This window comes from Aotus nancymaae, unplaced genomic scaffold, assembly GCF_030222135.1.
Source record: "Aotus nancymaae isolate 86718 unplaced genomic scaffold, 86718_ANA_hifiasm-v0.15.2.pri h1tg000014l, whole genome shotgun sequence".
In the NCBI taxonomy this organism is placed as follows: domain Eukaryota; kingdom Metazoa; phylum Chordata; class Mammalia; order Primates; family Aotidae; genus Aotus; species Aotus nancymaae.
Window position 1 is genome coordinate 25781176 of NW_026988425.1, and position 26531 is coordinate 25807706.

General features: G+C 32.8%; 1 non-coding gene across 1 annotated transcript; it reads left to right on the plus strand.

Moving 5' to 3' along the window:
* The first annotated feature begins 21096 nt into the window (after positions 1-21096).
* Positions 21097-21231, plus strand: LOC135274917 (U4 spliceosomal RNA). The gene has a single exon (XR_010342662.1). It is a non-coding gene; the product is annotated as a U4 spliceosomal RNA (small nuclear RNA).
* Positions 21232-26531: the final 5300 nt, after the last annotated feature.

The window sequence follows — 26531 nt, forward strand, 5'->3', positions numbered from 1 at the left end:
AAAATCACAAGCATTCATATACACAAATAACAGACAGAGAGCCAAATCACGAGCAAATTCAATTTCATAATTGCTACAAAGAGAATAAAATACCTAGGAATACAAGTAACAAGGGACATGAAGGATGTGAAGGAGAATTACAAACCACTGCTCAAGGAAATGAGAGAGTAAACAACCAGACGGAAAAATATTTCATGCTTCTGGTTAGGAAGCATCAATATCATGAAAATGGCCATATTGCCCAAAGTAATTTATAGATTCAATGCTATCCTCATGAAGCTACCACTGACCTTCTTCACAGAACTGAGAAAAAACACTTTAAACCTCATATGAGGCCAACATAGCCAAGACAATCCTAAGTAAAATGAACAAACCTGGAGACATCATGCTACCTGATTTCAAACTATATTACAAGGCTACAGTAATCGAAACAGCATGGTACTGGTACTAAAACAGAGATATAGACCAATGGAACAGAATGGAGGCCTTGGAAGTAACACCACACATCTACAACCATCTGATCGTTGACAAACCTGACAAAAACAAGCAATGGGGAAAGGATTCCCTGTTTAAAAAATGACGTTGGGAAAACTGGCTAGCCATGTGCAGAAAGCTGAAACTGGATCACTTCCTTACACCTTACACAAAAATTAACTCCAGATGGATTAAAGATTTAAACAGAAGACCTAACACCATGAAAACCCTAGAAGAAAACCTAGTCAATACCATTCAGGACATAGGCATGGACAAAGACTTCACGACTAAAACATCTAAAGCAATGGCAACAAAAGCTAATAGACAAATCGAATCTAATTAAACTTAAGAGCTTCTGCACAGCAAAAGAAACAATCATTAGAGTGAACCAGCAACCAAGAAAATGGGAAAAAAATTTTGCAAGCTACCCATCTGACAAAGGGCTACTATCCAGAATCTACAAAGAACTAAAACAAATTTACAAGAAAAAAACAAACAACCCATCAGAAAGTGGGCAAAGGATATGAACATACACTTTTCAAAAGAAGACACTTATACAGCCAACAAATATGAAAAAAAGCTCACCATCACTGGTCATTAGAGAAATGCAAATCAAAACCGCATTGAGATACCATCTCTTAACAGTTAGAATGGTGATGATTAAAAAATCTGGAGACAACAGATGCCGGCGAGGATGTGGACAAATAGGATCACTTTTACACTGTTGGTGGGAGTGTAAATTAGTTGTGGAAGACCAGTGTGGTGATTCCTCAAGGATCTGGAAACAGAAATACCATTTGACCCAGCAATCGCATTACTGGATATATACCTGAAGTATTATAAATCATTCTATTATAAAGACACAAGCATACATGTGTTCATTGTGGCATTGCTTACAATAGCAAAGACTTGGAACCAACCAAAATGCTCATAATGATAGGCTGAATAAAGAAAATGTGGCACGTATACACCATGGAATACCATATGGTCATAAAAAGGATGAATTTGTTTCCTTTGCAGGGACATGGATTATGTTGGAAACCATCATTCTCAGCAAACTGACACAAGAACAGAAAATCAAATACTGCATGTTCTCACTCATAAGTGGGAGTTGAACAATGAGAACAGAAGGACACAAGGGGGCTGTGGGTATAGGGGAGGGATAGCAGGGGGTTGGGGGTTTGGGGAGGGATAACATTAGGAGAAATACCTAATGTAGGTGACGCGGGGATGGAGGCAGCAAACCACCGTGACATGTGTATACCTATGTAATAATCCTGTTCAATCTGCACATGTACCCCAGGACTTAAAGTATAATAAAGAAATAAAATTTAGAAAAGGCTGAAATTAATGTCCATTAACTGGAGAGTGGATAAATAAAATGTGGTACATCCATGAAAAAATGTAGCTTTACATTTCACCCCAGGTTATGTTTTCATCAATTAATGACTTGTAGAATATTACTATGTCTCACACTGGCTTTACAATGTCAGTGAATTCTCCCAGACTCAGTAAAACTCATGAAAAAGAGAGTGTAATCTGGAGCTTTCAGTTAATTTCAAGGTCTGCTATTCACATCCTAAAGAAAAGAACTTGGAAAACTTACTGAAATTCTCTAAAATACTCTAAGAGTATTACAGACATAGTGGCTATCTGTTAGTATAAAATAAAGTGAGAATGTCTCTTCTTTATGTTTTCCTATGACTCTGCTCGCTTAAATAGTTTTTACTTCAATCAAGAAAGTTGTTAGATTATTTTCTTATATTGTGGATATTTTTTTCTTTCATTGCTGAAGTTGCCTAGTCAGAGCTCACAGGGAGAATCTGTTGGATTCCTGTAATCATTGCAATCTATCTCAGTGGTTCTTTTCCTACTAATCAAGTAATTATCATAATTTTTTTTCAGAGGCATCATTGTGTGCTTCTTCTTAACTCCTTAGCCTTAGGAAATTTGTCTGAAATTTTGTCCATACCTCAGGTGTATTTTTTCTTGCCCCAGACTAGGATTTTCGTTGTGTTCCAATTTTTCTACTTCTTCTACAGAAACTCTCTCTTGATGGAGAACTGAATCAGATACTTCAAAGTTCTCTCAGATAAATTGGAAGACTTACTGGAAACTATTCATTTTAGAAATCAAATGTGCCCTGGCCTGGGCTTAATTAATTATTCCTGAAAACTCAATCTTTAATGCCAAATCCTACTTTTTAGTACCTGAACTTGATTAAGCTGAGTGCATCTTACCATGGATCTGTGAGATCTATTACCATGATTCCAGAGAGATCAGGAACATATAACATTGCATTCTCTTCCAAATGCTGATTGCAGGTTTCTAGTCTCCTCTAGGGTTGCCCTACCTTCTAGGACAGTTGCAAATGTAGGAATAGAAGTAAAGGCAGATAGATGCTTAAGGTGCCCTGGTCCAAGACTGGCTAATGCAGGGCACCAAGAGTAATAGCTTCCTATATTTCCAACTCTTGGTTTATTCAAGATAGTAATGCTGGTAAGTAAGAAAATACAACACAATATTAGTATGAAATTATGTGATTAGTTATCTACAATGATGTTCCCAGTGTTAATGGGAGATATGGCAGGTCACATGTAGCCAGAAATGCTTTAGCACACAGGCTCATATTATTTATTCTTTTAAAATAGTTATGAAAGACTTCATTGTCTGTCACACATGTCCCACTGTCTTTCTCCATAGACTTTCAACCAAGAAGGAGCTAACTTGCCCAGTCATCAAGTTATATTATTAATTGGATAGAGCATTCTCAGGCTGAGAGACAAAATTATTCCAGGCAACTTGTAAATCCAGTGTTTAACAGACACAAGTAAAAGACCTCTCTAGATTAAAAAAAAAAATCCTCAATACAGAAACTATGGATTCTCACATGTTAAATTTAATTAAACATGATCTAATAATAGTTCACTAATCACAAAAAACAGATTATTATTCATGGGAATCAATATAACCAATAAACAGGAATGTGCTCATGCTCTAAGCTGTTAAAGCCTTTTATTTTCAAAAACAAAGTATAAAATAACCGGGGATAAAACAAGTAAAGATAAAACAAACTTTGTTGACAACATGGGAAAATAGAACCATTTACAATAACCTAGAAGAAGAAAGAAGAAAAAATATGTAATTCTGGATATGAAAGTTAACTTAGAAACAAACATCAACTAATGGATAAAGCACCAGATTCATCACAAAGGAATAAAAATTTTATTAATTGACAGTATATTTGAAAATACAGTTTAAGAAAAGGAAAAACTTTAAATATGAAAGAAGAGTCCGATGAAAAGGACTGGGAATTAAAAAGGCTTGAAAAGGAAAGAGAGTCAATGAGTGAATTTTCTAGACTAAATAAAAGAGATGAAACCAGAGCTAAAATAACAGCATACACTAGAAAATAAATAAAAATCATTTTTTATATAATTATTTTGCATATAAATACAAAAAATGATTTTGTATGCAAATCTAAGCTAAAACATTAGCAACATGAAGGCAAAAATAGTACATTAAACTCAATCATGGAATAAAGGAAGATTAACCACCACCACAACAAAAAACAATATGATGAACAGGAAGTATTTTAAAAAAAATAATGTAGGAGAAAAGTAGGATAATAACTGTAAAGATCTGGAAGTAAGTAACTATCTACTTAGATTATCTGCTCTTGGAATTGTTTTCCAATAATGCGTGTAAAAAGCACGTTGCAAATAATCAAAACCATTTTGTTTTTCAAGACAATGTTAAAGAAAGATACTTTAATGAATGCACTTCAGGAAATGACTAAATTTATATACTGACTGAATAATACAAGTATGCAAATGATGAGTCGGAATGAGGAAGAATCACAACGATGTTTGTAATTGTGAGGTTAAAAAGAGTAGTAAATAGTACTACAATGAAGTATAACAAACATATAAACTATTGGGAGGTAATCAGACATAAGAATTTGTAGTGTCTTTTAACTGGGGGGAATTAACAGTAGTGATTTTGAACTATTTAAACTTTAAAATATCAAGTACAATATTTACTCACAGAATATTAATTTGGTGTACCAATAAATCCTTTTAAATCACCATGTTAATCATGTGATCACCTCAGAAGCTGAAGAAAATATATTTGACAAAATTCAGTACACATTTTAGATCCAAAAATAAAATTAGAATAACAGATTATTAGAATTAATAGGAGGGATTTGTAAAAATTTGATTAAAATAAAATGAATACCCCCAAAATAAATTTCACTTGTGTATACATCTAACATAAAATGACATTGTTTAACGATATAATAGCAATATTGTAATGGCCAATATTTGCACAAATAGTTGCACAAATACAACAAAAGTTCAATGTACTAAAGAATATTTTTAACAAGGTACATTCAGAAACTCTTTTAACAACAATATAGCATTTTATATAAACACATAACAAACAAGCTAAATTAATGAGAGATACATCATGTTCATGTAGAGTCATGTCAATTCTTCCAAAATTGGACTACAGACTGGATACAATTTTAGTGAAGATCTCAATATGCTTTTTTGGAATTTGACAAAATAATGTCAGCATATATATGAATGAGTAATTAATTAAGAATTGTCAAGATGTGGCTCATCTGTATTCCTAGTACTTTTCAAGGCTGAGGCAGGCAGATCAGGAGGTCAGGAGATTGAGACCATCCTGGCTAACACAGTGAAAATCCATCTCTACTAAAAATAAAAAAAATTAGCCAGGTGTGTTTGTATGCACTTGTAGTCCCCTCTACTTGGGAAGCTGAGGCAGGAGAATCACTGGAACCTGGGAGGTAGAGATTGCAGTGAGCCGAGATGGTGTCACTGCACCAGCCTGGGCAACAGAGGGAGACTCCATCTCAAGAAAAAATCAATAAAAAAAACAGAATTGTCAAGATGCATAACAATCATCTTGCAATATATTAAACTTAAATATAAAAGCAAAGTTATAAGTACTTTAAAACCTATTGCCCTATTTTTTATATCTATAGGTAAACAAGTATTTTTAAAGTAAATATAAAAAGAAATAATCCTAAAAAATTACTTATTATGGCAATATTAAAAATAAGATTCTCGATTTATGTAAGAACATTCTATATAAAGGAATTAAACCAGTCATAAATAGGAGTAATTGGTATTTCCATGGATTTCAGATTCATAGTTTCTGAAAGGCTTAGACATATCCTTTTGCTTAGGCAGGGCAGTGTCACCAGTTTGCATGACACAGTTTTTCTTAAAATATTCTGGAGGGAAGTTTTACAGAACACAGTTGTGATGTTAGCTTGGAGTCCTTCAAGTATACACCATTTCTTCTTCATTCAAGTGTCTCTCAGCTTATCTCAAATTGGACAAGACCTAAGATTCTATATTATTGACTCAATTCTGGTCTCAGCTTTTCAAAACTAAAGTTGTTTGGTAGGATTCATTCTTACATGAATCAAATAAGTAATATAACTTTCTTATTTCCTTCTTTTCAAAATCCCAATAATTGATCATAAATCATCAGTGAAAATTAGGTATACTTGTCTTTTCTGCAGATGTGATTATTAACTCTACCCTATTTTCAATCACAATGACGACACTATGTTCATTCTGGCTTTGGAGCATCTACAGGTAGGGCAGATCTGTGGGGCAATAGTGTTGTTAAATCACAGTGTTAGGCCTCAAATGGATTGCTGACGTGCTGTAATATGGACATACTCAGTTCTTTTAGTCAGGCAGACAAGGTTCGAGGTAATTCATGTCCACTGGCAAGCCTCCTTTGGACACAAGCGAGTTTCTTGTCTTACCTTGACATGCTATACCCATTTTACAAATAATATTTTCTATATGTGCTATGAACCCAGAAAAATGTAGAATCACCATGTTGAGTCATTCCTACTTCGACTACTCACTGGTGTGTTGCTGAGATCAGAAAAAAAGCACTGTAATTGTAATGCTGCCCCAAGAATTTCTAAGAGAGCAAAATTAAACAAAACAAAACAAAAAACTCTGGCATTCCATAGCTCAGTCTATCCTTCACCATAAGTTGGGGAAGAAAGATGCTTCAGGGACATACTTAAAAGTGGCTTTATGAGACATACTTAGTGGTATGGTTTGGAAGTGTGTCCCCACCCAAGTGTCATGTTCAGTTGTAATCCCCAGTGTTGGAGGTGGGCATGGTGGGAGGTGATAGGATCATGGGGGCAGTTTCTTTTTCTTTTCTTTTTTTTTTTTTGAGACGGAGTTTTCGCTCTTGTTACCCAGGCTGGAGTGCAATGGCGTGATCTTGGCTCACCGCAACCTCTGCCTCTTGGGTTCAGGCAATTCTCCTGCCTCAGCCTCCTGAGTAGCTGGGATTACAGGCACGCACCACCATGCCCAGCTAATTTTTTGTATTTTTAGTAGAGACAGGGTTTCACCATATTGACCAGGATGGTCTCGATCTCTTGATCTCGTGATCCACCCGCCTTAGCCTCCCACATGGGGGCAGTTTCTAATGGTTTACACCATTCATCCCCCAGTGCTGTTCTTGTGATAAGAGTTCTCACGAGATCTGGTTGTTTAAAAGTGTGTAGCACTTCTCTCCCACCTCTTTTCTTCCTGGTTCAGCCACACTGAAGCATTGGCTCCTCCTTCACTTTCCACCTTGATTGTAAGCTTCCTAAGGCCTCCTCAGCCATGCTTCCTGTCCAGCCTATAGAACCGTGAGCCAAATAAACCTCTTTTCTTGTAAATGACCTAGTCTCAGGTACTCCTTTAAAGCAGTGGGAGAACGAACTAGTACACATAGTTATTAAAAGCTGGCATTTAACTTTGAATATTCTTTCTCTTACATTTGACAGACTATTTCTAAGCTTTATATGCCATTTGGGGTGGGCCAGTGTTAGATTAAGTTTCACATAAATCAAATGGCAATCTGGTGATACCGTATTTTTTGGTTTACTTCAATAAAATTCATACAAGTTATCTTGTTACACAGCAATTTGAATTTTGGCTTTCAGTGAAATTGTTTCCCATTATCCTGGCTCAAATATCCTTTTAAACCATTACTAATAACACTGTTTAGGTTATGACTCTGATTCCTTCACATCTTCACTGTAGTCTAAGAACAGGTTGATTCCATGTGTCCACGAGCATTTGGACAATAGCAGAAGAGTTAGTTTTCCTCTCATTAAAGCCGTGACTCCCTATGTGAATAAAAACATTTTATTGAACTTTGGTATGAGAGAAGTTTTTAGGTCTTTAATGTGTGCCAAATATTTTGGCTTTACTTTTTGAGTTCTTTTCTTTTTCAGTTGTTCTCTTAACTTTCTCAAAAGAGCAACAGTGAAGGTTTGAATTCAACTGTAAGTAGGTAAGTAACCTGGGCAAACATTCTATGAATTAAAATTTTGTCAGTCAGTGCTATAATTACAAAACTAAAAGATTGTCCTAGCAAGATCACCTAAATATACTAAATTTAATTCTGCACCTGTGGTGGGGCAATTCGAGATGTGAGCTCTATTTTTTTGTTTTATTATTGGTTCATTCAATTAGAGGGACTATCTCACTCATTCCTCAAGAGTCTTAACACATACCTTCTGTGTATTATCCATCTATCTTTTTTGATTTTGAAATCAGATACTTTAATTCCATACTGATTGACATAAAACTGCAATATATCATCAGTATATACTAATTTATTATTTATATTAATTCTCACATTCCATTTTTTCTCATGTTTATTTTCATTTTTTATTTTATTTCTACTTTTTTATCTAATAGTTACACTTTTTTGAAAAAATACTCTTTCTGTGGGTCTCTGAAAGAGTACTTTCTTAAATGTATTCTTTCTCCTTGTGCCATATAAGCCCAGTAGAAGGAAAAAAGTGATGCTTTCTGAATGTTCAGGATCTGGCATAGTTAGATTTTGTTTTCCTGAAGCTAAAAGCCTAACAAGCTATTGTAGAATTTCTAGTCATCTTGGTATTATTAGTTCCTAAGAAATACTCTACAATTCTTCCACAATCTTTAATCAGTTCTTACTTTTAATTAAGTTTCCTCCTTTGTATATTCTTTTTTTCTTGGTGGGTGGGGAAATGGTTTCTTTCTATTATCTGGAAGAGACTGAGTAAAATTGTTGTTTATTCGTTTTCTCCCCCGCCTTTGGGCTCTTGGGTACATGTGCACATCCTGACCCAGCATTCCCATTACTGGGTATATACCCAAAGGATTACAAGTCATTCTATTATAGGGACACATGCACAAGTATGTTCGTTGCGGTGCCGTTTATGATAGCAAAGACCTGGAACCAACCCAAATCCTCCTTTGTAGTTTCTAACAACACAATGGCATTTAGAATTCAAAACCCTTCAACATGAAATTCATCATCAAATTCCTGAACATACCTTATCCAAAAATAGGCTGTGCTTTTTTGTTAGCCAGTTCCAAAATGGCACATTTATTTCCCTGGTTCTAAAAAAACCTGAAATCAATTTTGATTTTTCCTTGCACCTCACCTTCACCAACTAATATATTTCATAATTTGTACTGAATAAGGGTAGAATTGCTTCTGTTTTAAATTGTCCAACTCGCTTAAGCCTGGCTACATGGGTACTTTATTTAGGCATGTTCATTGAGGGATGATATAATGTGTATTACGAATAACAATGAAATAGTGCCATTTATAATAATCCTTTGTTTACATTGCTCTGATTCTAAGACAAGGTATTTTCACTCAGTGTATACCCTCAAAATTTCCCTTAAAGTGTATTAAATTGTGAGAAATATACTGATGATAACCTTCTTGGAGTAAGAACAGTAACAGCTGTTGTTTGATATGATCAGATGAAAAGTGACTGCCTTTGAGTTATGTCTCAACGTGTGATGGAAAGCAAGAGGTCATTTTCACATCCTTATGCCATAAATAAGCCTTGGTCCTCTCCAAGAAGAATTTATTATTCATCATCAAGTCAGAGTGGGACAAAGACAGAGGGACATTTTATTTTGATGTGACTTTTTTTCCTTAAAAGTAAATCAGAAAACTGAAATTCTCTACCGGACACAATATCTGAAAATTATTTTGGTATCATAATATTTTAATTACTTGATCTCAATGACCAGTACAATTTTAACTGTGATTTACTGCATATTTTAATTCAAACTAGATAAATAGTTGAGACTTTTACTTTACTTTTCATTAAAAAAAAATACCTTATGTTTTTCATTTTATTGCCCTAAGGAGAGATAAAGACAATTCTAAAATATAACCAAGACTATTCTTTGGTACAGCTCTACTGCCATTTCCTTCATTCCTGTTCTTAGTGTGTTTTGTCTAGAATATCCATAAAACTCTTCTTTTATTTCTTTTTCATAGCTCTCCCACAGGGTCTGATAATATTTCACTTCCTAAGCAAACAAAGAGAAGCAATGGCAACAAATGTATCAATGTCTTTTTTTCACACCTGGATTGTAGCTTCCTGATATTTAATTTTCTGCTTGAACTAATTTCACTCAACATTCTCAGCTTTATCTTTTATCTTTTTAATTTTTTCTAGTTAACAGATGAAAAATAAGTATATTTATGTTGTACAATGCTATTTTTCAATATATGTATATTTGTAGAAAGGCTAAATCAAGGTAATTAACATATTCATTACCTCACATATTTATCACTTTTGTATGATAAGAACATTTCAGATCTACTCACTTGACATACATACATTGTTACTCATAACAGTCACCATATTGTAAGTTGATCTCCCAAATGCAACTGTCTAACTTAACCTCCTGTATAACTAAAAGTTTGTATCCCTTGACCAACAGTTCCCCAGACCAACCCAGACCGGGCACCTACCATCCTACTCTCTGATTTATGAGTTCAATTTTGTTAGATTCTACATGTGAGTGAGATCATGCAAGATTTCTATTTCTATGCCTGGTTTATTTCATTTAATATAATCTCTAGTTTCATCATGTTGTTGCTAACGACAAGATTTCTTCTTTTCAAAATATGCTTTATCTTTTTCTAATTCCTTTAATGAAGCCTAAGGCTATGCAAACTAAGCTGCTTCTTATATGGTTTTGGGCTTTCCATGTCTCCATTATTTCTACACACATATCTTTTAGTCCTCGCTCTTCTCCCTTCACCATAATCTGCTTAAACTTTAAAGCCTATCTCAATTAATCCAAAATATTTTTTGATCTTTCACAATCTGTGACAAAGCGATTTCTTCTCTAAATGATGCATGACTCTGATTTGTAACTATTTTATGACACATGGTTTTCTGCCTATGTTATATTTTTGTCCATATTTTATTAACTATATATTTCAAAATCCTGCAAAATATGTTTGTATCTAAATATCATTTATATTTCTCATACTGAACATAATAGATACCAAATAAAATGTACATACTTTTCATGGTTCTAGCAAGTATCAAAATTAAATTAGAAGATTAATTATCTAAGATCCAAAATCTTTGTTTTCATTTTGCAAACTTGGAGAAAATAATTAAAAATCAAATGAAAAGAACATTTAACAATATCTCTCTGAAACAAAAATAGAACGAAATAAAAATTCACAAGCAACAAAAAGAGTAATTAATAGTAATGATATGCTTTTAAAACTCATTATAAATAAGTACTATGGCCCCTTGTTAAATATAATGACACAAAGTGACAATAATTTTATTTAAATACAATGGAAACACGCACATACGCCCTCATATACATCCCTGTCTTCAATCTGATATAGTACATGGAAACATCAAGATGTATTACAATCATATTGACTTTGTATCACACATTGAATTTCAGACAGTAAGACACAGAAAATGATGAGTTATTTCCACTGTGATGAATACATAAAAAATAGATTTAATCATAAAATATGGTTGACAAATAATAAGGCTAGTTTTCCTAGTTGTTTGACCCCTCAAAATAAACCACTCTGAATTGTTCACATCATGCACTAGACATCTATTGAGAACTCTTACATGTCAGCCAGTTTAAATCAGGACAGAAATCATCTGTGAAATGTTACTGACGTGTAGGTAGAGAAGTTCTCTCCAGTTTTGTTAGACTGTGAACATGCAATTGTTTTAAAAATAACATTGTCCTGGTTCTCTATACCTGACAATACATTTTACAAAAATAAAATTTTGAAACAGAGCCAAAGTAGGAATAGCTGAAATACAATTTGCTGTATGGTTCTGGGGGTGTCACTCAACTTTGGTTTATGTCTCCCTTCTGCCTTTTTTTTTTTTTTTTTTTTGAGGAATCTTTTTTTCCTCTTATTCTGGAAACACGATACCAACAACAATCAAAATAGTTTTAAATTGTGTATGTCAGAGCCTCCTGTAGTCAATAGGCAGATGTGACTCCGCTGGCCTACATTAGTCATAAGTTGTCAGTTTGAGGATATGTTGGTGGAACATCTGTTTTCACTTTAATCCCTTCAACAGCCAATTTTCTGGCTGAAGGAACTCAGCATGAGTACCCACACTGAACAAGTTTGTGGCATTTATAGAGAGCAAGCCCTATTCATCACTGCCAATAAGGTGTTGCCACTCTGCCCCCAACATCTTCATTATCTCATACACTTTTATTTTCATCATTGCATTAATACTGATGAGTTTTCCTGAATATGAAGTAATCATCATCATCTATTTCAGAGATGCATCTTGTATGTACACATTGAACATTCAGTGCTGAGCACATTTGAACACCACATTCTGAAAGTGTAAATCCTAATCTGACTATAAGTGTGCTGTAACAATAAGAAGCAATACAAATTCTTCCCATTTCCCCCTTTATATTAGCAATACCTCTTATTTGTAACATCTTAGCAGAAAAGCAACTCAGAATACACCCAATGTGTAATTATCATGTGTGTATTTACCATAAAGTTATTTTCTGAATCTCTTCAATTTCCTACTTCCAAATCTTATTATGCATATACTTTCCATGCTTACTTGATTAAAACCAAAACAGATAACTATTAAAAAACTTCTACAACCATATTAATTTGTGTGAACTAATAAAACATTATTTCATGTGTTCTGATCACTTTGAAATCCGTGATTTAATAAAAACATATTTTAATATATGTTATCAGGTGGTTTATTCAATAAATCAGAACATTCATTTACTTTAATCAAATATAATCTATTGATTTATTTCTTACCTATAACTATATACAGATTTGTTGGGTGAAGGCATGAGTTCTTACATTCTAAGAATAAATATATCATAAAGTTATGCATTCCTGCATTCAAAAAATATTTCTGAGAACCTTGTCTGATATTAATATTACAGCCCTGCTTTCTTATTTGCTTGGTATCCTTTTTCTATCCTTTTAGGCTTTATGTGTATGTCTGTTTTACATAAATCCCTGTACAAAATAAACTTAGATTTTGATTAGTGAATAAATCCAAAAGCATAACATTTAAGCTGATTTACAATACTGACATGACTGACATGCTTAGTTTCATTTTTTTCCATGAGATCTTAAGTTCTTTTATGTAGTATTAAGTATATCTCTGTATAATGTATTTTCTTTGCTATATTTTGCTAATTCTGGTATTTATATTTAAAGATTTGTTTTCGTTCAGATGGTTACCTATATTAATATATTTCATAATGTCCTTAGTGTCCTTTTTCAATATTTAGGTTACTGCATTATATTTTATTAGCATTGTGTAATATCCTTGACTCTCACCCATGACCTTTGCAAACATCAATGAGGTTATTTTACTTTCACTTTTATGTTTCCTTTCGGTCATATTATTTATTTCCATTTTTATAGAACTTATAAAATTTAAATATTATTGGTTAATTTTATTCCCACCTTTGAGTCTTATTATTGCAATTAAATATATTGGATGATGACCATTTTCTTCACTGAAGTTTCACAAATCCAGATTTCTCAGAGAGAACTTATGACTACATTCTTGAATGTTTAATTATTCTCCTGTCTTTTAGAGTTGAATGATTGCTTACCTGAATTTTAAAATTTTGCTTACCTTTTTTATTTGTGTTTTTCAAAATATTATTTCACTGTTGTCTTATATTGTGTGTTGTCAAGAAAGCTGATGTGGACCTGTTTTCACTTTTATATTTTACTTTGCAAATGCCTTGGTCTCTTTGCCTGGAGGTTTTGTCATTGTTTTTCATGTGAATTTTAGGTCTAATAATTTTATCAGGACATGTCCAACAATTGTCAATCACAGTAAAATTTTCTTAGTTATTGCTAAAACATTCAGTTTATATTGAAACTATCAATAGTGGTTTTAAATGTTACTTCTGTATGCTTATTTCATATATTCTTCCTTCAGATCTTTATGTAAATAATTGATTAGGGTATTCAAAATATTTTATTTATTTTAAATATTTTTAGCATAGTCTTTTGTCTTAATTTACTTCCCCGTGTGTGTGTTTGTGTGTGTGTGTGTGTGTGTGTGTGTGTTTCCCTCACAGTGAGGCATTATTTTCTGGGTATATTGTAAGTCTGTTTTTCTTTTGGCTTGATTTTATGAGTTTGTTTAGTGAATGTTCTGAATTGCATTCTCACATCTTTCTGTTTTTTTATTGTTGTTTTAATTTGTGAGTTTTAAAATTCTCTGATGCATTTTGTGCTTTCATAGTTGCAATCGACAGTTTAAAGATATGTTGTTTATGTTGGAGTTCTATTTTACAGTTTTGTTCTTGCTTGCTTAATATTTTCATGATGTGTAAATTTTATCTATGTTGTATTGTGATAGTTTTTTATATATAGCTTTTGTGTGTGTGTGTAACTGTTTTGAACTTTCATTGAAAGGCAGTAACAATTGTTCCTTTAATGTTGAAATATGTTTTATCAGCTTACTGAGATTCATAATGCAAGATCAACTCTACTACTAGTAAAAGAAAGTTTGTTTATTTCAATAAATACTTCCATTGAAAACAACTATTGTTTTCAGAACTGCTATTTTATTTCTATTTTTCTATTTTTACTGTAGGATTCTAAGGCTGTATTCTTTCTTTTCTTATATATAAAGTCAACATGGTATGTCTCTCCTTTCCAAGTTCCTGTCCCACGCACTTCTGTCCCAAGGATGGCACCTCTGATGCCATGAGCAATTGAGAACCTACTTCAATTATACAGTAGCCAGGGATTGTATTTGCAAAGTCTTGCTCCTGTTCTGATTTTCTTTCAGAAACAGACTCTTCTCGAAGGGATAATATCCATGCCTGCTACCAATAGAACTCTAACATGCTTTTCTTTTATCCTGCCTCACTCTGTGCTCTCTTATGGGCCCTTGAGCTTGCTTCTGTGGTTTCTGCTGTTTATCATTCCATCTACATGTAAGTGAAATTTGACTAGATTCTGCCCTCTTAGGACTTATGTAGAAGTGAATGATGAGTGGTTTTACTTGCCCTCTTCATTGAACTGTATAGTTTTGAAAGACATAAATTGAGGGTTGACTTATGTCATCACCATCCTAGGAAAACATCTATCCACCATTGTTAGTTGTTTCAATGTAGTCAGAAAGTTTTAACAATTTTGTTGAGTTAATTTATATAATTGAAAAATATATTCAAGTTAAAAAGCATGAGATGTATATTGTTTCAATACTCATGTTATCCTCTTTTAAATGTCCTAATATATACAAGCGTTTATATTATAAGATTATATGATTATAATCATATTATAATGATTATATATAAAACTTGTCTGTTTCAGATATGACACAGTATTTTATATTAGCTTCATATTGTGTACTGTTTATTCCTCAACAAGTAAGAGATTGTCCACTGTTCTGAATAACCACTGGTTTTCCTTTTTATACTCAAAACTTAAATTTCTCTGCTGGAGTCCCTTTTCCTTGCCTTCATTAAGTGTAAACAAAATTGATATTTTTGGTGCCATTTTATATAAATATTTCTTTTCTTTTATAATAAATAATTTTCATAGGAACAATTATGCTTAGTAATAGCAATCATTCAAAAAAGTAAGTCAAATTTTTACTATACTAATTTATTCAGCTGAATTCTAACAATTTTTCTTTCTCTATGAAAAATAAAGAGTACAGGCATACTAAAGAGATATATAGTGTGTTAAGTTTCAGACCACTGCAATAAAGTAAGTATCACAGTAAAGCAAGTCAAACATTTTTTTTTTGTTTGCTTGGTACATAGAAGAGTTACATTTACACTATAGTTTTCTTAGTAAGCATATTAATGGTTTACATTATACTGTAGTAATAGCATTATATCTAAAAATCAGTGTGCATAATTTAAAAATACTTTATTGTTAAAGCATGACAATCTGAGTCTTCAGCAAGCCATGAAGTTTAGAATAATATAGTAAAGATTTTCTAACAATGACATACAGTATTATTTTCATTCAAAGAAATATAAACAAAGGTACAGAAATTAATGAATCAATTTTATGTCACAGTTATGCAACCTATACTCACTAATATTTAAGGCTACAAAAGGCAATATAAAGGCTCATAAATTTCAGGCAATGGTAAATTTAATGCACCAAATTGTAAGTTTTATCATCTTTTGTGAGATTCTGCATGTAAACAAATATCCTGCAAGTGAATATATTTAAAATTCATTTCTGGCATTTTCTAATGTAATCAGTTGCTATTGTTTGGCTGTGTCCCCACCCAAATCACATCTTGAGTTGTGGTTCCTGTAATCCCCATGTGTCATGGGAGGGACTCTGTGAGAGGTAATTGAAACGGTGGGTGGTGGGGGGGAGATGGTGGGTATTTCCCATGCTGTTCCCATGATTGTGAATAAGTCTCATGAGATCTGATGGTTTTTTAAAGGGAAGTTCCCCTGCACCTGCTCTTTCTTTCCTGCCAACATGTAAGATGTGACTTTTCTCCTCATTTGCTTTTGGCCATGGTTGTGAGGCCTCCCCAACCATGCGTAATTGTGAGTCAACAATTACCAAGTCTCAGATATGTCTTTATTAGCAGTGTGAAACTGAACTAATACAGCAATGTTTGTGTTCTTGAGTGAGCAAGAATTGGAATACATACCAAAGAACCTGTAGCTCAGAATTTTTTTTATCTAACAATATGCTTCACATATCACATCAGTGATATATGACCACTACATTTCCTTCTTTATTCATAAAAATAATGTATCACACTACTTGACTTCAAACTATACTACAAGGCTACAGCAACAAAAACAACATAGTACTGGTACCAAAACAGATCTACAGACCAATGGAACAGAACAGAGGCCTCCGAAGTAATGCCACACACCTACAAACATCTGATCTTTGACAAACCTGATAAAAACAAGCAATGGGGAAAGGATTCCCTATTTAATAAATGGTGTAGGGAAAACTGGATAGCCATATGCAGAAAGATGAAAGTGGATCCCTTCCTTATACCTTATACAAAAGTTAACTCCAGATGGATGAAAGATATAAATGTAAGACCTAAAACCATAAAAACCCTAGAAGAAAACCTAGGCAGTACCATTCAGGACAAAAGCATGGCAAAGACTTCATGACTAAACACCAAAAGCAATGGCAACAAAAACCAAAATAGACAAATGAGATCTAATTAAACTAAAGAGCTTCTGCACAGCAGAAGAAACTCTCATAAGAGTGAACAAGCAACCTACAGAATGGGAGAAAATTTTGCCGTCTACCCATCTGACAAAGGACTAATATCCAGAATCCACAAAGAACTTAAATAAATTTACAGGAAATAAACAATCCCATCAAAAAGTGCATGAAGGATATGAACAGACACTTCTCAAAAGGAGACATTTATGCAAACAACAAACATATGAAAAAAAGCTTATCATCACTGGTCATTAGAAAAATACAAATTAAAGCCACATTGAGATATCGTCTCATGCTAGTTAATGGCGATCATTAAAAAGTCAGAGACAACAGATGCTGGAAAGAAGGTGGAGAAATAGGAATGGTTTTACACTGTTCATGGGAGTGAAAATTGGTTCAGCCATTGTGGAAGACAGTGTGGTGATTCCTCTAGAGTCTAGAACTAGAAATATCATTTGATCCAACAATCTTATTACTGTATATACCCAAAGAATTATACATTGTTCTAATAAAGACACATTCACACATATGGACAGTTTATTGCAGCACTGTTCATAATAGCAAAGACTTGGAACAAACCCAAATGCCAATCAATGATAAACTGGAAAAAGAAAATGTGGCATATATATACCATGGAATACTATGTAACCATAAAAAATGAGTTAATGTCCTTTGCAGGGACATGAATGAAGCCGGAAACCAACATTCTCAGCAAACTAGCACAAGAACAGAAAACAAAACACTGCATGTCCTCATTCATAAGTGGGTGTTGAACAATGAGAACACAAGGACACAGGGAGGGGAACATCACACACTGGGGCCTGTCAGGGTGTAGGGGACTAGGGGAGGCATAGTATTAGGAGAAATACCTAATGTCGATGACGGGGTGATGAATATAGCTAACCACCATGGCACGTGTATTCCTAAGTAACTTGCATGACATGCACATGTACCAGTGAACTTAAAGTGCAATAAAAAAAAATGTCCCATAATAAAACCTAAAGGAATACTCTGAGAGTGCATTTATATATTTATATGTATGTATATATCAATATATGTACACCATGAAGAAAATTAAGTTAGCAAATTAAAAAATGTATTTGCCATGTTTAGAAGTTTGTGGAAAATAAGATTGTCTTTCATTCACTATCAGTCAGCATGCCTTTGATTTTTTTCCAACACAAAAAGTGGAAACTGAATTAAGTAAGTACATTTATACATTGAAGGTTTGGAACTACATGTGTAACGTTATTAACTTTATTAACAATGTTTGAGGAAGTAATAAGGATGAAAATATGAGTTGGTTCTAAATAAAAAGAACCCAGTGATATAACTAACTCTGCCCAGCCAGTTAAGTAAATTTAACCAAGTCTCTTACTATCTTTGAATTCTATTTTCTGAAGTGTTAAATCAGTATTTCTTTCATTGCAAATGAAAGATTTACTGAGCATCTTTTCTAAGTAAAGTACTTCAATGTGTTATAAAGATGAGTCAAAGATGGTCTCAGTATATTAGCGCCTAAGTTGTTTATTTCTTCACAGCATGCTGAGACCTGTTCACTCAAAAGTTTGCTTGTGCCAAACTCTAAATTTTATAAATCTGATGTTTCTTGTGTTTTAATGGCTTCAGAAATGTTTTCCCAGCAAAGAAAAAAACTATTCTTTTCTATATTAATTTTTATAAAGATGTAATCTGGTCTATTTGGGCTGCTACAGCAAAATACCACAAAAAGGTTGGTTTATGAACAACAAATAAGCAGATTTTTAGCCTCTTTGTCCTCACAAAACTGTACCCAATATCTACTAGCTGTGGAAAGCCATTCCTGCTATTTAGAGCCCTCTGATGCAGAGACAATCTATCGTGCTACTGGGGAACATTATCGAGATATGTATGTCCCCTCTCCGATACCCCTTTCCTCGGGAGTTCACTGGCCCTTCTCTTCTAGATGTTCCCCAACCTCAGGGTTTGAGGAACATGCAAACCAAAAAATCCTCCAATAAAGTTTGTGTGTGCTGCTGCCACCACATGGTCATGGCTTTTTCTTTGTTCAGCTCTGAAATGACTCAGGACTCCTGCTACTAATAGATCCTTTATTAATATCAGGATTTTTAATTTTTAATTATTATTAATTGGTATTATTATATTGGTATAATAATAATTTTAATTATTATTAATGGTATTAAAAATTACCATTTTTAATTTTACTATTGAGAGATAGTTGACATAAAAAAAGCTTTACATAGTTTGGAGATAAGTGAAACCTGGGAAACCATCACCACAATGCTAAACTGATAGAAACATAACAGAATTGTGGATTCCAGAGGCTGGTGGTGGGATGAGGAGTGAGTAGCAGGGAGGTTTTAGTCAGAAGGTGCAAAGTTTGAGTTATAGAAGATGAATGAAATATTACATTTAAGTTATCTTCAAACTAGATACATATTTTTTTTTCTTAAACATAACATTCAGTGACTGTTGGCTTTCTGATTATCACTGCAATATATACAGTCAGTCTATAAAGTTTAGAAATTCCAAAGTATAAGCACAAAAATACCTATTACTATATTATTCAGATTGAGACGCAGTGCTAGTCATGAGACACATAAAATAACTACTGCTTTAAAAATCTCACTTTGACACATCTAGCAAATGCTTTTCCAATTACATGATGGTATTTCAGTCTGCCACAAAGAAGCAAACATTCATTTTCCAGATCTTTGCCAGTATTGACAATTATAAATATAAACAAAAAAGGGAGATTTTTAGTTAAAATGAAATATCATTTTATCATACATTTTATTACTATCTAGTAAAACATATTGCAACATTTTGTTACTGAGAATGATCATCAGGCCCTTTCTGGTCATCATTTAATGCCTCCAGTTCCTTGTTAATACCTAACACTTTTTAGAAACTTGATTATTTAGAAGTGCTATGGGACATGACTTCAATTAATTACCCAAATTAACCAATATGGTGGAAATCTAAGGTGGCAGCTCAGGCCACAAACACCATTTCTCGATACTACTACATGATAAAGGGTTTGACGACAGTCACTTACTTGTTCAAGGAATAGACCTATGTTTTTCCAGCTTTGCAGCTACAAAAAGCCCACAGCCAAAGAGTCAGGTTGTCTCACTATATATAAGTAATAATATGGGGGAATATGGAATAATACATATAATATATTAGATATAATATTATTTGTAATATATATGGAATAATTACCATAAAACACCATTTCTAGTAAAATATACATAGAAATTAAAATAAAGTTGATATTTAAGTTCCCTACTAACAATGACTCCATTAATTTTACAACTGCTAAAGTCTTCTTTTCATTGTTAGAATATAGACATGCAATTGTTACTGTAGGAATCAGTTAACTTGTCTTTTATATTTCATTTCTTAAGTGCTAAATGGAGTTTCCCAGGCAAACGCTGTCTTTTGCTGTCAATATCTGACTCCAAGTTACATTTGTAGCACAAAGCATTTGAATTGACTGTTACAGTGTAAGATTTCTTGCAGCCTTATCTTTATACAGTTACTAGCTTTTTGTGGAAAAGCAAAAGCCATACACCACACTAAGAAGGAAGCCTTCTGCATCAAATGCTTATGTTCTGTTGAAGATTAAAGAATATATATCCACTACTTATGTAACATTATAATACCTTATCTTCCTTCTTATCATCAATAATATTGACCTTAACTGTCCCTAATGTAAAAGTAAATGCATTACCATAGAAATATGTGCTGCTTATGAAATTGTAGAACAGTTTTTCTAGTTTTCTATATATTTAAATACATTATATTTTTAAAATTAAAATGATATAACACACAAATAGTGGTATAAGAATAAGACAACTTTCCAATAGAAATCTCTCAAGTTTCAATTTATAGATGATACATATAGCTAGAAATATGTTGAAAATTCCTAATATAATCAATGAATTTTTTCTTTTAATCAGAATTATTAAACAAAAAAATTCAAAATAACATGTTATACAAATAGAATAGATTACACACTGGATTTTTAATCTTGTACACACAGTTTATAACAGCTTTGCACACTGGCAGTATGATAGCTAGAGGTTTAAGAAGTGATTATTGCTAATTGAAAACTTTTTTCAATACCTCACCATGACGACTTGTAATATAGTCAACATTGGCAATTTTTTGATATTATCCACAGAGACTAAATAGTTTATAACAACAAATATCCACAGAGACTAAACAGTTTATAACAACTATTTGTTTATAAACTAGTTTATAACAACAGTTAATATATAAAACATAAAGCAATGTTTATATGCCTTGAAACTTGAGCATAATGGATTAAACAAGTAAAATAGTGACAAATTCTTTAACTTTTATGCAAAAGCTGAGATTTCTGAGCCTTAATAAAAATAGAATTTGAACTCCTGGGTTCAAGTGATTCTCCTGCTTCAGCCTCCTGAGTAGCTGGGATTATAGGCACCTACCAATATGGCCAGCTAATTTTTGTATTTTTAGTAGAGGTAAGGTTTCACCATGTTGGCCAGACTGGTCTTGAACTCCTAACTCAAGTGATCCACCTGCCTCAGCCTCCCAAAGTGCTGGGATTACAGATGTGAGTCACCGCACCCAGCCTAAATTATTATTCTTAGAAAACGAATTTTAATACGTGGACCATACTGGAAGAAATATAGTAAATGAAAATTAACTTATAAAATTGATAGATGGATTTTATCTAAGAAGAATAAATGTCTATCTAACAGAGTGGCACTAAAACAAATTACATTAGACTTAAATTATTTAATAAAAAAGATACATACATTTTAGGTTTCTCATGAAGATATAGCAACTACTTTTCAGAAAACATTTTATTGAATTTGATAAGAAAGTTGTGTAGCAAGTTTTAATAGAGTGAGGATAGAAGAAATATTTTAATTCATAGTTTAGAGAATCATAAGAGTTAAAATTATTTTATGAAGGAAATATAAATAGGAGTTTTTATTTGAACTCTAACTTAAGAATGAGAAATGCTAGGCATCATTTAAATTTTTATAAAAATAATAAAATATGTTACTTTTACCATTTTAACTAAGGAAAGAAAAACAGTTATAGAGGGTAACACAGTTATAGAGATGTAGATGGTGACTCAGACTGAAAAATAAGAGACCATCAAAGCAGTAAAGAAAATAATTTAGCAATAGACATATAAAGTCACATTCAATATGACCATGCAGGAAAGAAAAGAAAATATGTTTGTTTTGTTTTGTTTTTAAACCAAGGTGCAATTTTTACAAAGAAACATGGCAGGTAATACTTAGTCTATGGAAATTTCACCAGAAGCAGAAGAAATGCATGGGTCAGATCAGACCAAGAGTCAATGCTAGTTAGTTCTTAATAAAAAAAAAGTACGTGGAAGCATTAAAAATAAGAGTGAACATTAATCTAAACTGCACATAATGACTACTAGACTAATTTATTCACAAAGGATCATACAAGCAGTGAAATTCAGAGATAAAGGAGAATGCCTGCCAGACACCAAGCTGTTATTAGAAGTGGCAGACATGCAGTGTGTGATTAAAGAAGCAGTAATAGTTGAAATAATTTACTGTGAAAATTTCAGTTACCTGCACTTTCTTCCAGTCTGTTAGTAACCGTTTCTAGCAGAACAAAGTCTTAGAAGAGGGGACCTGCAAAATTCACTGGTTCTTTACAGACAGCAAACCAAAGATATGAGAGAGGCTCTTGACACAAACAAATGTAACATTTTATAAACTGACATCTCTATATTGTACATTTTTTCCACTTACACTTTTGAGATCTTTTACATCCATGTCAGTTAAAAGGATTATCATCCTTGGTAAAATATTTTTCCTCTTGTTTCAAAATGTACATAGATCTAGTTTTATATGGCCCACGGAACAGTTGTCTATGACCAATAATTTCAACTATCTTGAAAAATAAATAAAAAATACAATTGACTGAATGCCAAACACAAAGCCTCAAAGTAAATTGCATATTTAAAAAACTTGAAGTTCATTTTTATGCCATAAATATTTATAATCTGGGTGAAAAAACAATTGTAAACATAAAACACATTATTTATTGTGATAGTTAATTTCATGTGTTAATTTGGTTGGGACATGGGATGACGAGATAGCTGGCCTTATTTCTAGTTGTATCTGCGAGGATATTTCCAAAAGAGATTTGTATGTGAATTGTACTTAGGAAAGCAGAGAGTTCTCCCAAATGTGGTTGAGTGTGATGGTTAATATTGAGTGTCAATTTGATTGGATTGAAAGATGCAAAGAATTGTTCCTGGGTGTGTTTGTGAGGGTGCTGCCAAAAGAGATTAACATTTGAGTCAGTGTACAGGCAGACTCACCCTCAATCTGTGTGAGTACCATCTAATCAGCTGCTAGCTTGGCTAGAATAAAGCAGATAGAAGAAAATGGAATAGGGAAACTTGCTGAGTCTTCCGGCCTTCATCTTTCACCTGGGCTGGATGCATCCTGCCTTCAAACATCAGACTCCAAGTTCTTGAGATTTTGGACTCTTGAACTTAACCAGTGATTTGCCAGGGGCTCTTGAGCCTTTGGCCAGACTGAAGGCTGCACTGTTGGCTTTTGAGGTTTTGAGATTCGAACTGGCTTCCTTACTCCTGAGCTTGCGGAAGGCCTATTGTAGGATTTCACCTTTTGAAGGTGAGTCAATTCTCCTAATAAACTTACCTTTATATATACATATATCTTATTAGTTCTGTCCCTTTAGAGAATCCTGACTAATACAATGGGTATCATCCAATTTTCTGAGGGCCTGAACAGAACAAAAGAAGGTGACGAAAGGTTGAGTTTTATTTCTATCTGACTATGCTGGTACATCAATCTTTTGCTCTCCTTCTGCACTCCTGAACGGGTCTGCAGATTGAGACTAAAATTTACACCATTGGTTCTCCAGCTCTTAAGTCTTCAAATTACACCGCTGGGTTTTCTGGGTCTCCAGGTTACAGACAGCAGATCATGGGAATTCTCAGCATCAAAATTGTGTAAATCAATATCTTTATAATAAATGTCACATGCCTATATCCTATTCATTCTATTTCCCTGTAAAACTCTGACTAATCTATTTACTAAAGTAACCTTAAATCATTTTAGATATTTAGGTAACTCAAAGTAATATAGAGAACCAAGCCCATTCACTGGGAAAAGGACAGTATTTTCAGCAGATGTGTTAGGAAAGCTAGATATACTCATACAAAAGAGAATGAAACTGGACCCTTACTTTACACAGTATACAAAATTTAACTGAAAATGGAGCTGAAACTCTTAAAGATGACATTTTATGAAAAGGGAGAAATTTCATAAAGTTAAATTTGGCAATCATTTTAAGATATAAAACTAAAAGTGAAAGCTAAAAAGAAAAGAGATAAATTAGATTTTAGCAAAATTTAAACTTTTGTGCATCTAAGAACACTATGGACAGAGTGAAAATGTAACCCATGAAATGGGAGAAATACTTGAAAATTATATATTGGATAGGAGATTAATATCCAGAATATATAAAGATCCCCTATAACACACAAAAAAAAAAAACAAAATGAATTTTAAAATGAGCAAAAAACTTGAATTGATATTTCTCCAAAGAAGATCTACAAATGGCAAATAAACACATACAAAAAGATTCTATATCACCGATCATTGAGGAAATTCAAATCAATTTCACAACAAGATTCCAATTCACACTCATTAGTATAGCTGTTATAAACAAGATAAAACAAAACAGACCATATATGTTGGTGAGGATATAAAGAAATTGGAACACTTGTACATGACTGGTGAAAATGTAAAATGAAACAACTACTGTAGAAAATGGTATGGCAGTTTCTTAAAAATTGAAACTTAGAATTATCATATAATCTGTTTATTTCATATTGGAGTATATACCCAATGACTTGAACAGGAATTTCTGTATGTGCATCCATGTTTCATTTATAACAACGTTTATAGGAGCATTATTTATAGTAGCCAAAGGTGAAAGTAATGTGAGAGTTCATCAGTGGATAATTGAATAGACAAAATGTATTATATACATACAATGGAATACTTTTTCAGCAAGGAAAAGGAAGGAAAATTTAACATATATTACAATATGAATGAATCTTGAACCATTATGCTAAGTGAAATAAGCCAGCCACAAAAGACCAAATTGTATAACTCAACTTATATGAGGTACCTTGGGTGGTGAAATTTATAGAAGCAACAGCAAAATGTTGGTATCCAGGTGCTTGGGGAGGGAGAAATGAAAGGTAATTTTTTAATGGGTCCAGGTTTTAGCATGAGAGATGCAAATAAGTCCTAAAGATGAGTAGTGGTAATGATGTACGACAATGTGGATGTAGTTATTACCACTAACTGTAGTCATGAAAAAGGTTAAAATAATAAATTTTGTTATACGTATTTTACCACAATAAAACAATTTAAAAAATAAGGCATTGATTATAGAATTGTGTTGATGAACTTATCTTGTATAAATAAGTAACATTTTTAGAAGAAGGCATACAAGGGAAAAATGTGTATTGGATCAAGTGGTCATATACTAGTAAAATTATGTTGGTATTAATCAGAACTAGATTCCTTTATTGTAAGGTATAAAGTGAAATGTCCAGGCTGAGAATCAATACTTATGCACACATACAAAACCAAATCAGAAAAAAAAACCTTCAAAAGTAAATTAAAACGAGAAAAAGGTAATTACAATTCTATGTTAGAAAAAATATATTTAACATAAGGCATAAATTAAAAAGTAGATGGGAAAGGGGCATAAGAAATACAGAAAATAAATAATAGGTGGAAATCTTATCAGTAATTACATTAAACATAAATAAATTAAACATTCTGATTTTTAGTCGGAGATACTTGAAGAATGGATAAAAATTCTATAATCAATCTATAGACTGTCTACCAAAGACACATTTTAGGATTTCAGATACAAATAAGTTGGAAAAAAACAAAAGAACAGGAAAAGATGTACAATGTAAACAATAAAAATAAGAGCTAAGATTGCTATACTAATATTACACAATATAGACTTTAAATATAAATGAATAACTAGAGACAAATAAGTTTAGAATAATAAAAGCATTAATCCATTAATAAGACACATCAATAATAAAACCTTGCATATATAATAAAAGACCCTCAAAATACATGGAAGCAAGAACTAACAGACCAAAGAGAATGAATAGACAAATCACAATTGGAGTCATTTATACTGAGTTTCAAAAATGAATAAAACTGCTACACAAAACATCAACAGAAAAATAATTACCTGAACAACACTATAAACCCACTATACAACTGTCAAACAGTTCATGAATAATTAACAAAAACTCTTTCAAAAATTTAGAAGAAAAGATATTCCCCTCCAACTTATGAGAACAGAATTACCCTAATTTCAAAACCAGACAGTGGCAGCATATAAAAAAAGAAATTACAGAAAACTAT